Source organism: Anabrus simplex, chromosome 11, assembly GCF_040414725.1.
Source record: "Anabrus simplex isolate iqAnaSimp1 chromosome 11, ASM4041472v1, whole genome shotgun sequence".
NCBI classification, from domain to species: Eukaryota; Metazoa; Arthropoda; class Insecta; order Orthoptera; family Tettigoniidae; genus Anabrus; species Anabrus simplex.
Genome location: NC_090275.1, coordinates 66,261,195 through 66,276,967, shown reverse-complemented (window position 1 = coordinate 66,276,967; position 15,773 = coordinate 66,261,195). Strand labels below are relative to the sequence as shown.

Sequence of the window (15,773 nt, the reverse complement as noted above, 5' to 3'; positions counted from 1 at the left end):
AATGAAGGTTTGGAGATCATCCTTTTACTTTTGTGTTGTCCTTGTCTCCTTTCTGTTTCTTCCTCCTCCCAAACTGCTCTGTCATTGTGTTAATCCTATTGAGTGCTCCTATCTTTCTATGCACGACTTCATTTACCACTACCTTATTCCTTTCCTTTACACAAACTACTGGAGTTAACTTTGCAATATGAGAAGAACTGTGTATTTAAAATGCATCAGTGGAGTACAAATTTACAAAATTATAACATGTATCTGTACAATACAAAATATTAACACTCAAGGCTTAATCCATTGTATATTTTACAATCTGCTTTACGTCGCACTGGCACAGATAGGTCTTATGGCAACGATGGGATAGAGAAGGCCTAGGAGTGGAAAGAAAGCAGCCGTGCCCTTAAGGTACAGCCCCAGAATTTTCCTGGTGTGAAAATGGGAAACCATGGAAAACCATCTTCAGGGCTGCCAACAGCTCCTGGATGCAACACTATATATTTAAAGAATAATTTTAAGCATAAAATTACAAACAGTGTAAATACTGAAGGTTTGTTAAGTGAATTAGGTAATAAGGTCAAAAAAAGTAATGGAAAGCTTTGACACTCAGAGACGTGGTTAGAAATAGGAACGGAGATGACGGAGGAGTTTGTGGTTAAGTATAAGTCCAGGAGAAAAGAGCGCAATAAGGGGAGATCGCCGGGGGAAAGGGGGATGGGTGGGTATAGTAGTGTTAATAAAGGAAGAGATTAGTGAACTAATAGAGGATATTGAGAACAAGTTGGAAGAAGTGGTCTGGCTTAGGTTTAATATGGGAAGGGAGAAGGGGAGAGTAAAGAATGTATACTTGGCTTTTACATACTGTCACCCCAAGAGCTCCTTAAAGGCTAATGATAAATTTTTTGAGGATTTATTATTGGGAACTAGTATTATAATGGCGAAATTTGAAGAAGATGGAATGTTGCTTTTTGGTGACTGGAATGCTAGGATAGGTGAGCAGTGCCCAATGTTGAGAAAAGATGATGAAATGAAAATGAGGGGAGAAAGACAAAGTGAAGACAAAGAAATAGTTACGGAGCAAAACTCTTAGAATTGTGTGCAGCAGGAAAATTTTACATTCTGAATGGTTGGTGGGATGGGGATAAGGAGGGGGAAATTGACGTATAATACAGCTCAAGGAGGAAGCATTATTGATCTAATTAGCTCAGAAGACACATTAGGGAGAATCAAAAGGATAGAAGTAGGGAGACTGGGTTAAAACCCACCATGCATCAGTCTGAGTGTTGATAGAATGAAGTAGGGGAGAGGTAAGGGATGCAGAGATAAAGAGGAGTAGTGAGAAGGGTAGAAGTTATATTAAATATAGATGGACAGATACTGCAAAACGGAAATTGGAATTAATTGAATACCCAATTAAAAGAGAAGCTCAGATAGAGGCAAGAGAAGTGAGGTGAGAGGGGAGGAAGGGTGGTATAATAAGGAGTGCGAGAAATTAAGGAAAATAGTTAAGAGGTCACTAAAAGAATATAGAAAAAACTGAGGGAGTGCAGAAAGAGAAGTTGTCTGTAAATTAAGGAAAGAATACAAGCTTAAAATTGTTAAGATGAAAAAAATTTGGATGAAGGAACAAACAGTCAATCAATAGGGAGTGGAGGATGACTCAACCCGAGAGAGTATGGGATGGAATAAATCAAATTAATAAGGGAGGGAAAAGGTTTGATAAACCGAATATTGATTATGACCAGTGGGCGAATTACTTCCGTGAATTATTAGGAGGGAAGGACAAATTGAATTATAGTGAGGGAAAAAAGGTCTTATGGAGAAATATAAAAGTAACGATATATGAACTTGATAAAGAAATTGCAAAAGAGGAAGTACTTGAGGTGATGGGTAAACTTCAAGGTAGATCGGCCGGGGGGGTGGGGGGTGGGGGGTGGGGAGAGTAATGGTATTAACAACCTGTTTTGGAAAGAACTAGGTAAATACGGGCAGATGATAGAGGGCACAGTAAAATTATTTAACAGGATCTTCAACAGCAGTAAATATCCAAAAGACTGGGAAACAGGGATTATATGCCCAATCTATAAGAAAGGTAATAAAAATCTCACGAGTAACTATAGAGCGATAACTTTACTGGACTCATTAAGCAAGATTTACACAGGAGTACTAGCAAACAGATTGAGGGACTGGGCAGAAGAGAATTTGGTATTGTCAATTTTTCAGGGTAGTTTTAGGAAGGGGAGAAGGACGTCAGATAATATGACAGTGAAGATGATCCTAGAAGAATACCTGAGCAGGGAAAGAGGCGAAAGTATACTTAGCTGGGGGGCTGCCTGGCCGAGGCGGTAAAGGCGTGCTCGGTTCGCCCGGAAGGACGTGGGTTTGTATCCCCGTCAGGAAGTCGTAAAATTTAAGAAATGAGATTTCCACTTCCGGAGGTGCATATGGCCCTGAGGTTCACTCAGCCTACACAAAAAATGAGTACCAGGGTAATTCCTGGGGGCAAAGGCGGCCGGGCGTAGAGCTAACCACTCTACCCCATCAAGTGCCGACGTTACGGATAGTGGAAGCCTTTACCTTCCACCCCTCCAAGGGCCTTCATGGCCTGTACGGAGATGACTTTTACTTAGCTGCCATAGATTTTGAAAAAGCATTCAATACAGTAAGTAGAAGAGCGTTAATAAAAAAATCAGGAAGGTTGGGGGTGTCAAGGAAGATTATCCGGGCGATTGAGGCAATATATCAATGTCTGTTGTTGCATTAAACTGGAGGAAAATATAATAAGTAGTCCGATAGATTGCAAGTTCGCATTAAAACAGGGATGCAACTTATTGCCGATTCTATTTCTATTATTCACAAATGACATATTGCAAGGGCATGGAGGAAATAACTGGGCGGTGCCGGTAGTAAACGAGTTAGAGATCCCAGGACTGATCTTTGCTGATGATGTGATTCTACTAACCTTAATGGGGGGGGGGGAAAGGAGATGAAGATAAGTTTCAATGTGGTCTCTGAATATGCTAGGAATATGCTGAAAATTAACGGAAGTAAATCAAAAGTGATAGTAATGCGCAAGAACAAGGGAAGAAAGAACGAAATGAAATGGGTGGTTCAGGGGGAGAGGATTCAACAAGTAGATAAGTTAGAATATTTAGGAGTGATTATAAACAGGAGAGGTGGATGGGAAGATCAAATAAAGAGAGCAAATTGTTAACATTCTAGTGACGAAATTCCCGGGGATAAATTATAAAATATTAAGGTTAGTATTAAGAACATTAGTTTAAGCAGAATACTGTATGGGGCTGAATTATTGGGTCTTGAGGAAAAAAAAGAGATATACTAAATCAAATTATTTGTAAATTTAATAAGGTGGTAATGAGACTCCCACAGTGTACAGCGACCACCGGGGCAGTATTAATGTGTGAGGAGTATACAGAAGTGGAACTATTGGTAGAGCCCTGCGCAGATATACAAAATAATATCCGCATCCGCACTTTTTTCATCTGCACCCGCATCCACGAATGGTTATCCGCATCCACAAATTGTTATCTGCGGATATTGTAAATATTTAATTGCAGTAGGCTATATTGAAAATGATAAAATATGTTAACATAATACAATAGGCCTGACACTGGGCACCAGAACCCCTACAGTCACAGGTTTATGAGAGAATTTTTCTTGTGACATCTACTGACGTATTGACCTTTGTACCTTCCTTCCATTTGCGGGCAGGAGGCAGGTAGGCTCAGGTCAGATTTGCGGCTTTACGGTCTCAAGGCTCTCTATATATCGCCATTCTCCCATACCACTATCAAGGGTCGCCTCATCAGAAGCAAAAATAAGAGTATACCTGAGTGAAAATCTATAAACGTCATTATTTAGAAATTATCAGCAAAATTATCCCCACTGCCATACAGTTTGTATCTGCCAAGACACAAACTTCGCGGATATATCCGCATATGTGCAGGGCTCTAACTATTGGATACATTTAAAAAGAGGGGAGGGGGTGAAGTACTGCAAGTGGCTTTCCAACAACAATGGAAAAGTATGTATGCTGAGAGCTGGCTATCAAAAATTAAGATGTTTGTGGAGAGGGTGGGGATGGGTTATATTTGGCAAGAGGTCTGGAATAGAAGGGGCAACAGAAGCCAGAGAGCAATTATAATGAGGATTAACGATATATAAAGGCAAAGACAGGTAGGAGAAAGTGGAAATAGAGCATCCTTTAGTGTATTTAATAAGGTAATACAAATTTCAGAGAGAAATATTAGGAACGTGGATAGAATGATGGGAGTTCTATTGTGGTGGCTTATGGGATTGTACAAAAATAAGGGGTTGATAAGAATAAAGAAAATTAACTATGTATATTATGTGGGGAAATGATTGATGGCCTCGTGTTGGTAGATTTACTGGCATGTAAAAGAACTTCTGCAGGATAAAAATCCAGCACCTTGGTGTCTCTGAAAACTGTAAAAGTAATAAGTGGGACATAAAAACAATAACATCCATTGTTATTCAATGAGCGTCTGTGGCTTATGTGGCAGCGCGCTGGCCTCACATCGCTGGGTTCTGTGGTTCAAATACCGGTCACTCCATGTGAGATTTGTGCTGGACAAAGTGGAGGCGGGACAGGGTTTTCTCCGGGTACTTCCGTTTTCCCTATCATCTTTCATTCCTGCAACATTCTTCAATTTCATTTCATCTGTCAGCCATTAACCATTGCCCCAGAGGAGTGGGACAGGCTTCAGCTACTTGCAGTCCTTCCCTTTCAGTCAACTCTCTTCTTTCTGGATAATTTTCAGCCCTTTTCCTTCAATTTCACTTTCAAACCCGCAATCGTCATTGCACCTATATTATTTCCCATCTCTTTCAAAACATCAGCAGAATATAGTAACTTCAATTTCATGCATTTACAATAACAGTTTCATTTCGATTATCATAAATTTAGAAATACTCTATACAAGTCTCATGTTAAACAATCAATAAGTGGAAAGTGCATACTGTGTATTACCATTATGCTGCCTAGCGGACAAGTTTTGCGTGATACATCCCTATTATATTTGCCTGCAGTCATTACTGGTAACGTAACCTTTATATACCAGTATTCGATGTATTTACCTGTACAATAATGGTTTACAAAATTATGGATATATGTGGGTTCAGGTATTCTGTAATACTAGCATTCTATTCCAACAAATTTTTCTGGTATTCGGTCTCTAGGCTGGTCAGCATACCAGTTTTTGGAGGGCCCTGGGCTCGATTCCTAGCTGGACTACTAATTTTAACTGCTCATAGTTAATCCTCTTGTTTGTGGACTGATGTTTGTGTGTGTTTTCATACACTTCTGTTCATCTAGATGCAACATACCACACTATAGTTTACAAGTTATAATGTTGTGAGCATCCCGTGATGATGTTTAAATGACCAGCGTGCTGCAAAGCCAGCTTAGCCAACTGTAAGAGAGAAAATGCTCGATTACGACATGTTGAAGAACCCCTCCAGGGCAAAATTCTGATACCCAGCATAGGGAAAAAAAATAAAAAATAAAAAAATAAAAATAAAATGGCGAATGGCTTTTAGTACCGTAGTATTGCAAGTGTCAGAGGACAAGTGCAGCTCGCCAGATGCAAGTCTTTTGATTCAATGCCTATAGGCAACCTATGGATAGTGAGGACAACACATACATCCAGCCCCCGTGCTAGTGGAATCAATCAATCATGGTTAAAATTTCTGACCCTGCTGGCCATTGAACCCGGGATTCCTGTGATCAAAGGCCAGTACGCTGACCATTTAACCATGGAGATGGGCATCCAGCATTGGGACATTAAGTGGCTTTCTTCAACAATATTATCCATTAATGCGCCACTTTTCTAAGTGAATTTTTCCACTTCAAAGGCATGACTAGAAGCTTTTTTTCTGGATGCAAAACAAATGTTAAACATCACCCATTTTATAAGTAAGGTTGAATTTCACTACATATCCCTTTACTTGTGCCCATACAAGTTCAGTAGGATTCAGATCGCAGGTCTTAACCACATATGTTCAGCATTCGCTGCAAGTAGTCTATGATGTACTCATGAAGTTCGCACATCACACTTTTTAGAATTGGATGCTGGAGCCTTGTCAATTTCTTACGAATGACGAGGAGCATTGTCCATGATAATTCTGATAACAGAGTTTTCAGGAATATTCAGCAACAGCCATTCTCAAAACCACAGTTCTTGTCGTGAGAATCTTTTGAGTATTTAGAAGAGAATGTAAGCAGAGCATTTGGCACAAACTCCTCCTTGCTTCTTGTACACACCACAATCATTCACTGTCCTTCTCCTAACGGGATTTTAACTGGGCGGTATTGACCCTTAACTCTTGAACTACATTTTTTTTTCTCTTTGTACAGCGAGTATCAACCCACATCTCATTTAGGAAAAAAAAAGACTGGTTCCATGTCTAAATGGTTAGTATACAGGCCTTTGGTCCAGAGGGTCCCAGATTTGATTCCTGGCTGGGTCGGGGATTTTAACCTTTATTGGTTCTTTCTGATGGCTTGAGGTCTGGGTGCCTGTGCCGTCTTCATCATTAGAATTCATCACAGGTAGGGCTCCATTCTCACAGATGTGCAGGTCGCCTACAGGGTGTCAACTCGAAAGACCTGCACCAGGCCTCTTCAGAGGCCACACACCATTATCTACGAAAATTAAGTTACGTCCACTTTTTCTATAAAGTCTCATTTGGTGCAGGAAATCATTCTTTTAAATATATCTTCTCTCATTCTTTGAGCATTGAAAACTCATAACTTTTACAACCACCGTGAAAGCTCACAGATTCCTGGAAATTTACAATGGATCCCACCTTATTATATTTCATATTTGGTATATAGTCAGCCTTATACATTCCCAGAATTGTCCTACAAATTAATTCCCTGTAGAAACCATTAGTACTTCATTGTTGCGCTTCCAAGTACAGTTATGTGACAATGTTTAGCAGAGAAATACTGACCCGCAGCACATCGCTCAGAACAACAATTTGTTGATCTAGTTCGTGCAATACTAAACCTTAGATGACAGAACCTTTCTGGTTAGAGTTCTAAACTGAAATATTATAGCAAGAGCCCGGAAGATAGGCAAAATGCCTTTGTTATCTGACTGGATATATTGAAGGATCAGACAGAGATGAATTTGTTTCCGTGCATTTAGGAAGTGTAGAGACAATTTTTATTTTGCCTATTTTAAGATTTAAAGCCTTTTTTTTGCCTTTTTTGATCGTTATGCAATTTTTTTCCCTGCGATTTACATATTTTAAAAAGCACATTATGAACTTCCATACATCGAAGACAAAAAAAGGTTGCACAAATTAAATTACATATTGCCGTCGCAAATATCTATTTAGAATATTGTTCCTGTAAATAGTTCATATGTTTTCAGGCATTCGAAAGCTTATTTTCTCAACCCATTCATTTAACCTCTGTAAAAAGCAGAACCTTCATTAGTGAACAAAATGCACAAGCATAACAAATACCAGGAAAGAAAGACGATGAGGGAAGTACGTCTCTTTTCCTTCCTCACACCCCTTTTGCTGTGGCAAGGCGGAATTACCTGGTATTCCCGATTTCAAAATGAACCATGTGACCTTGCTGCGGTGGGAAGGCTTGCGTGTCCCAATGACGTAGATAGCTGAGCTGCAGGTGCCACCCTATCGGATGGGTATCTGTTGAGAGACCCAGACTAACGAATGGTTCATCGAAAGGGCGGATAGCAGCCTTTCGGAAGTTGCAAGGGCGGCAGTCTAGATGATTGACTGATATGGCCTTGTAATAATACTCAACATGGCTTAGCTGTGTTGATACTGCTACACAGCTGAAAGCAACGGGAAACTACAGCCTTAACTAACTCCCGAGGACATGCATCTCTCTCTGTATGAATGATGTACTGATGATGGCTTCCTCCCAGATAAAATATTCCAAAGGTAAACTAGTCCCTTGTTCGGATCTCCGGGTGGGGACCGCACGAGAGAGGGCGATCATCAGGAAGATGGATACTGACATTCTGCGAGTCGGAACGTGGAATGTTAGAAGTTTGAATAGTTGTGGTAGGTTACAGAATCTGAAAAGGGAGATGGATAGACTAAAGTTAGATGTAGTTGGTATAAGTAAAGTACGTTGGCAGGAAGAACAGAATTTTTGGTCAGGCGACTACCAAATTATCAACACGAAATCAAACAGGGGAAATGCAGGAGTTGGTTTAATAATGAATAAGAAAATAGGGCAGCGGGTAAGCTACTATGACCAGCATAGTGAAAGAATTATTGTCGTCAAGATAGACACCAAACCAATGCCCACCACAATAGTGTAGGTCTATATGCCTACTAGTTCAGCAGATGATGAAGAAATTAAAAGAATATATGAGGAGATAGAAGATTTAATACAATATGTAAAAGGTGACGAGAATCTAATTGTGATGGGAGACTGGAATGCAGTGGTAGGCCAAGGAGGAGAAGGTAATACAGTAGAATTCGGATTGGGACAAAGGAACGAAAGAGGAACTCTGCTGGTTGAATTCTGCACTGATCACAATATACTCCTTGCCAATACTTGGTTGAAACACCATAAACGACGGCTGTATACGTGGACGAGACCTGGAGACAATGGAAGGAATCAAATAGACTTCATTATGAGAAGGCAGAGATTCAGAAACCAGGTGTTGGATTGCAAAACTTTCCCCAGCAGCAAACGTGGACTCTGACCACAACTTGTTGGCAAGAAATGTCATCTGAAGTTGAAGAAATTGAAGAATGGAAAGAATGCAAAAAAATGGGATCTAGACAAGTTTAAAGAAAAGTGTGAGGGATTGTTTCATGGAACATGTGGCACAAGGGCTAAATGAAAAGGCTGAAGGAAACACAATAGAGGAAGAGTGGATAGTCATGAAAAATGAAGTCAGTAGGGCTGCTGAAGAGATGTTAGGAAGGAAGAAAAGATCAACTAAGAATCAGTAGATAACTCAGGAGATACTAGACCTGACTGATGAACGACAAAAATACAATAATGCTAGAAATGAAGAGGGCAGAAAAGAATAGAAGCGATTAAAGAATGAAGTAGATAGAAAGTGCAAGGTAGCTAAGGAAGAATGCCAGAAGGAGAAGTGCAAGGATGTCGAAGGTTTTATGGTCCTGGGAAAGGTAGATGCTGCATACAGGAAAATCAAGGAAACCTTTGGAGAAAGGAAATCTAGGTGTATAAATATTAAGAGCTCAGATGGAAAGCCACTTCTAGAGAAAGAAGATGAAGCAGAAAGAAGGCAAGAACATATCCAACAGTTGTATAAAGGTGAAGATGTACATAATTTGGTTCTGGAACAAGAGGCTGTTGATGCTGATGAAATGGGAGACCCAATTTTGAGGTCAGAGTTTGACAGAGCTGTGGGAGACCTAAATAGGAACAAGGCACCTGGAATTGATGACATTCCTTCTGAATTACTGACTGCCTTAGGAGAAAGCAGCATAGCAAGGTTATTCCATTTAGTGTGTAAGATGTACGAGACAGGAGAAGTCCCATCCGATTTTTGTCAGAATGTTGTTATACCTATTCCCAAGAAAGCCGGTGCTGACAGGTGTGAAAACTACCGCACCATTAGTTTAGTATCTCATGCCTGCAAAATTTTAACACGTATTATTTACAGAAGAATGGGAAGACAAGTTGAAGCTGAGTTGGGAGAAGATCAATTTGGCTTCAGAAGAAATGTAGGAACACATGAAGCAATCCTGACTTTACGTCTGATCTTAGAGGATCGAATCAAAAAGGACAAGCCCACGTACATAGCATTCGTAGATCTAGAAAAAGCATTTGATAATGTTGATTGGACCAAGCTATTTAGGATTATGAAGGTGATTGGGATCAGATACCGAGAACGAATAATTATCTACAATCTGTATAAAAATCAGTCTGCAGTGATAAGAATCGAGGGCTTTGAAAAAGAAGCAGCAATCCAGAAAGGAGTGAGGCAAGGCTGCAGTTTGTCCCCCCTCCTTTTCAATGTTCACATAGATTAGGCAGTAAAGGAAATCAAAGAGGAATTTGGAAAGGAAATCACAATCCAAGGAGAGGAAATCAAAACCTTGAGATTTGCTGATATTTTATCTGAGACTGCACAAGATCTCGAGAAGCTGCTGAATGGTATGGACGAAGTCTTGGGTAAGGAGTACAAGATGAGAATAAATATGTCCAAAACAAAATTAATGGAGTGCAGTCGAACGAAGGCAGGTGATGCAGGAAATATTAGATTAGGACTTGAAGTCTCAAAGGAAGATTGTTACTTGGGTAGTAAAATAACTAACGATGGCAGAAGTAAGGAGGACATAAAATGCAGACTAGCACAAGCAAGGAAAGCTTTCTTAAGAAAAGAAATTTGCTCACTTCAAACATTGATATAGGAATTAGAAAGATGTTTTTGAAGACTTTTGTGTGGAGCATAGCATTGTATGGAAGTGAAACATGGATGATAACTAGCTCAGAAAGAAAGAAAATAGAAGCTTTTGAAATGTGGTCTTACAGAAGAATGCTGAAGGTGAGATGGATAGATCGAATCACGAATTAAGAGATACTGAATCGAATTGGTGAGAGGAGATCGATTTGGCTAAATATGACAAGAAGAGAGAGAATGATGGAACACATCTTAAGACACCCAGGACTTGTGCAGTTGGTTTTTGAAGGAAGTGTAGGTGGTAAGAACAGTAGGGGTAGATCAAGGTATGAATATGACAAGCAAATTAGAGCAGATGTAGGATGCAATAGTTACGTAGAAATGAATAGGTTAGCACAGGGTAGGGTGGCATGGAGTGCTGCATCAAAACAGTCTACGGACTGATGACTCAAACAACAAGATAATACAGAGGAAGGGAGGAAATCACTTCTGTCTAGCAGGTCAAACATAAAAGAAGCTGTTTCTACTGTTGAACTTGTTAACAGCAACTCAGGTGTTTGTGCCGACTTATTTATCATACCAAAATTTTCATCGTTGCGTGGTAAATTACATGGGTATGTTCGCGAATTTGGTTCGGATACACTTTCTACTGATGGAGCTGTACTCTTTTGCAAAATCTGTGAAAAATCTATTAATCACGAAAAAAGTACTTTATAACTCAACATTTTGTAATAACGAAACATAAGTCTAGGTTAAACATTGTTGGCCCTAAGATCAATTTAATATCAACAGCAGTTACAACATCCAGCAGGCAATCTCAGTTTTCCCTGGATCTATGTAAAGCTTTCGACTCCGGAATTCCGTTCTGGAAACGGAAAAATCAATCCCTCAGGACGTTTCTGCAGAAGTACACTAAAGAAGAAGTTCCGTCAGAATCCACATTAAGAAAAACGTATTTGAATATCTCCTGTGAAGAGACCCTGCAGAGGATTCCAAGCAGAGTTGCAGAAAAGAAGACCTGGATTTCCATCGATGAAACTACGGATGCAATGGGACGTTACACGCCCAACGTCATCATTGGAACTACGGAAGCAAAGCAAACCGACCTACGATCAGTATTTCTTTTGACGACAGAAGAGATGTAGAGAGCACATTGTTCCACAGTGGCACAGTTGTTCACAAATTCATTAATGTTACTCTGGCCGGATGGAATACGACATGATGATGTCCTACTTTGTCACAGATGCGGCACCTTACATGAAAAAAGCAGCTACAGCCTTGAATGTTCTCTTTCCTAAAATGCTACACCTCACATGTCTAGCCCATGGACTGCACAGAATTGTTGAAGAGATAAGAAGTTTGTATCCTCACGTGGATAAGTTAGTTTCGAATACCAAGAAAATCTTCCTAAAATCACCCTCCCGAATCTGGGTTTTCAAGGACGTGGCACCAGAACTCCCTTTACCTCCACAGCCAATTCTCACCAGATGGGGAACCTGGATCTCAGCAGTCATATTACAACAACAATTTGAACAAGACACGTGAGGTACTTCATGCCATATCAGTAGACAAAGTTGCTTCAGTTCGCGAGGTAAAAAAGTTGTTGGACCATGAAGAGCTCAGCAATGATCTGGCATTTATAACAGCACATTAGTGTGATACCGGAAACAATCTTGAAGTTGGAGAAAAGAGATGATTCGCTGGTATCATCTATAGCGATCTTCGAAGATGCAGTAAATCAACTGCTGCAAGCACCAGGAGAAAAAGGAAGCAGTGTTAGTGAACAGTATAAATGTGTTCTGAGTGCTAATGTGGACACTGAGAAAATGAACATTCGTGATGTTCTGAAAGGTGAAAATTCTGTTTTAACTGGCATGTGTCCTTCCAAAACAGCTTGTTTCCAATTTGCGCCAATCCCTTCAGTGGAAGTAGAACATTCCTTTTCCATGATGAAAAACATTCTTTCCGACAAGTGTCTGTCTATGACAGTTGACACTTTGAAACAGCACCTTGTTGTTGCTTGTAACCAAGGAGAGTAAGAGTAAGTAGCTAATTATGTGATAAATTGATAATAAAGAAATGAGTATTTAAAATACATATTTTCATTAATAACACTAGCCAAAATGATTTTGCGGTAAAACAGAAAATATGTAATTCTTATGGAAATCGCTGCCCTGATTCCGAAAATGATGCTATTTTTTTCCTATCACATCTAGTTTTGACGCAATTCGGTGTTTTAGTATCTGCGTGAATTTGTAAGATGTAATGTTAAGAGATATTCTCGTGCAACTTTTTTTAGAGTACAATTATGTGATTTGATTTGTTATTGTTTGCATTTTATTGTAGGTTTATTGCTGTCTAAATGTTCATTTTATAGTTGGGAGTTCCTGGTAAATTCATAACAAACTCCCCCAGATACGCAGTAGTCCGCAAGGTTTAAATATCATGAGCATGGGTGGCAAATTTGCGGTGATTTGAAGATCATTGGATTGTTGCTGGGACAACAAAAAGGCTATACAAAATTTCCCTGTTTCGTATGCGAATGGGATAGCAGGGGATGGGATAAACATTGAAATACAGTGAATTGGCCAGAAAGGAAACAACTACAACCAGGATCCAAAAATGTTTTGAATGTAAGTCTTATTGACCGTGAAAAATTTCTACTTCCACCCTTGCACATCAAATTAGGATTGATGAAACAGTATGTCAAGGCATTAGATAAAAGTAGCCTATGCTTCCAATATTTATCCACTAAATTTTCTTCATTATCAGATGCAAAAATCAAAGAAGGCGTATTTGATGGACCACACATTTGTAAACTGATGAAGGATAAAAATTTCACAGACACGATGACCAAAATCGAGAAAGAGGCATGAAACGCATTCAAAGATGTAGTGACTATATTCCTTGGAAACATTAAGGACCCTCAATACAAAGATATTGTAAGGAAAATGTTGGTAAAGTTGAAGGAACTAGGTTGTAATATGAGCCTTAAGCTTCATTTCTTAGCTTCGCATCTGGATTATTTCCCTCCAAATTTAGGAACTGTCAGTGAAGAACAAGGTGAAAAGTTTCACCAGGATCTCAAAGATGCAGAACGACGCTATCAGGGATGTTGGGATGTGAATATGATGGCCGATTACTGTTGGTCGGTTGCACGAGACGACCCTTCTAGAGATCATTCAAGAACTTAAAAATCCCGGAAATTCCACAGTAAACGGAAAAAGACGGAGGTGTGAATCTAACCTGCACATAATGTAAGCAACAAAACTATGTATGTTTAACCATGTCATTTTTATTCAAGGTACGGTTATATTAATTTAAAAGGAATTGTACAGCCGAAACTAAATAGCCGTTTTATGCTTTAGTTTCACGAATTTCAATATACATTAAAAACATAATACAAACCATCTACTTGCTTACAAAGCAGAATTTGTGTGTATTTAATGCGTGCAAAATATGATTACGTTTTGCAAGCTGAAATTTACATTAATATATAAAATTTAATCAATACTAAGTATCAACAATTTTACATAATAAAATAACATTTGGAAAATTGACACTAAACCAGATGGGATACGCCAAAACTAATTTTTTTCTCGAATTCTGAGTTATGAAATTCATAAAACCCACCCATTTTCCTTTCTACCGTACAAAAAAATGTGTTTTGCAGGCTAGTATAATGAGTGAGATTCTTCTTTGCTTTCACTCCTAATAAATGCCCATTTTAATTACACTACTGCCTATTTTCAGAATTTCAAGTCTCTTTTTGCCTGCCTATTTTAACCAAAAATAAATGGCTAATTTCTGGGCTCTAATTATAACACAACAGTTTTCCTAGGTGCAATGATTTGTCTCTGTAACAGGCTTCTTTCTCCTTTTACTTTGTGTTGTAATTGGTGAACCATGTTAAACTGGTAACTACTGTACTTCTGTCCGACTCCATGGCTAAATGGTTAGCGTGTTGGCCTTTGGCCACAGGGGTCCCGGGTTCGATTCCAGGCAGGATCGGGAATTTTAAGCATCATTGGGTTAATTTCGCTGGCATGGGGGCTGGGTGAATGTGTCGTCTTCATCATCATTTCATCCTCATCACAACGCACAGGTCGCCTACGGGCGTCAAATCAAAAGACCTGCACCTGGCGAGCCGAACATGTCCTCTGACACTCCTGGCACTAAAAGCCATACGCCATTTCATTTCACTGTACTTCTGCTTCAGAATATTCAAAGCACTTTGCTTCCACAGATTGCTAGCCACACGTGATAAACAGCATTCAATTTTCTCATTTATCACAGCATTAAATTCTTCCTGAAAGTAACTGTAAACTTTCCTGATAATTACTCTCGCATTGGAACGTAACTTTTTCCCCATGACCATTCCAGCAAAAATTGTAATGCTTACTAAATGTAAAATTATCAGTATGATAAACTCCAGCTAGGCTACTCACAACTAAACATTATAGTTAGGCTACTCAACTACTATACACTCGATTCTATTCAACCATAAGTCCATCAATTCTACTTTGAGCTGCACCTTTGACAACACATAACAGAGTGAGGTAAGGAAATGGAAACATGTCAGCTGTGCCATGCCCCAGTGTAAAAGTGAAAGCACCCAAACTTTTACCTTTTGAACTATAATAACCACCACAAACATGCAATAGTCACTATGGTACATCCCTGTATATATGGCTGGTAGCAGGAAGAACACCTGGTTGTAAAAATACACCAAATCCATATGAAGTGCCAACCTCAACATACTGGGAAAAACACAAGGAAGAAGATCTCAAATGATAAACTACTGGTCATATCATCTGAACAATTCCTTGCTAGTTGTGAAATGCAAGATTAAAAAAGTGCCTGATTGGTGATTATGAATCATTCAGTGTTCATGAACGACACAGTGGTTAAGTCCCACCCTAGAAAAAAAATTTCACCGACAGAATGTTGGCTGCATTAAAAATTAAATAATTGAAGTTCAACCAATTCAATACATAAAAGAAAGAAATGTAGTAATTACATTCTTATTTAAATGGGACTGGTTTCGACCTTAGTCCAGGTCATCGTCAGCCGTAAAAACAAGTAGGCTGGCAGGTTAGAAGAGGTGGTGGTACACTATTCTTCATCACCAGAGTTGGAAGTAACAATCGCGTAAAAGTAATGTAATTACAAGTACTTTCTAAGTTTTTTTTCCTTGTAATCATTAATTTTTACAAAATGTAATTTTGACTTATTTTATTTCTTGAAATACACAGTTCAAAAAAATTAGGAAACATGTTTTTGAACACATGCCATGCTCCACAAAACAATACCTCACACCCAGGTATGTTACCAACTAAACCTTTATTCTTTACTGTTGAAGTATAC

General features: G+C 39.1%; 1 protein-coding gene across 1 annotated transcript in view; it reads right to left on the bottom strand.

The window, feature by feature from the left end:
* Positions 1–15,773, bottom strand: part of Grp170 (Grp170 co-chaperone) — a 189,840-nt gene that overhangs the window by 3,646 nt on the left and 170,421 nt on the right. The gene's annotated exons all lie outside the window — the stretch shown is intronic.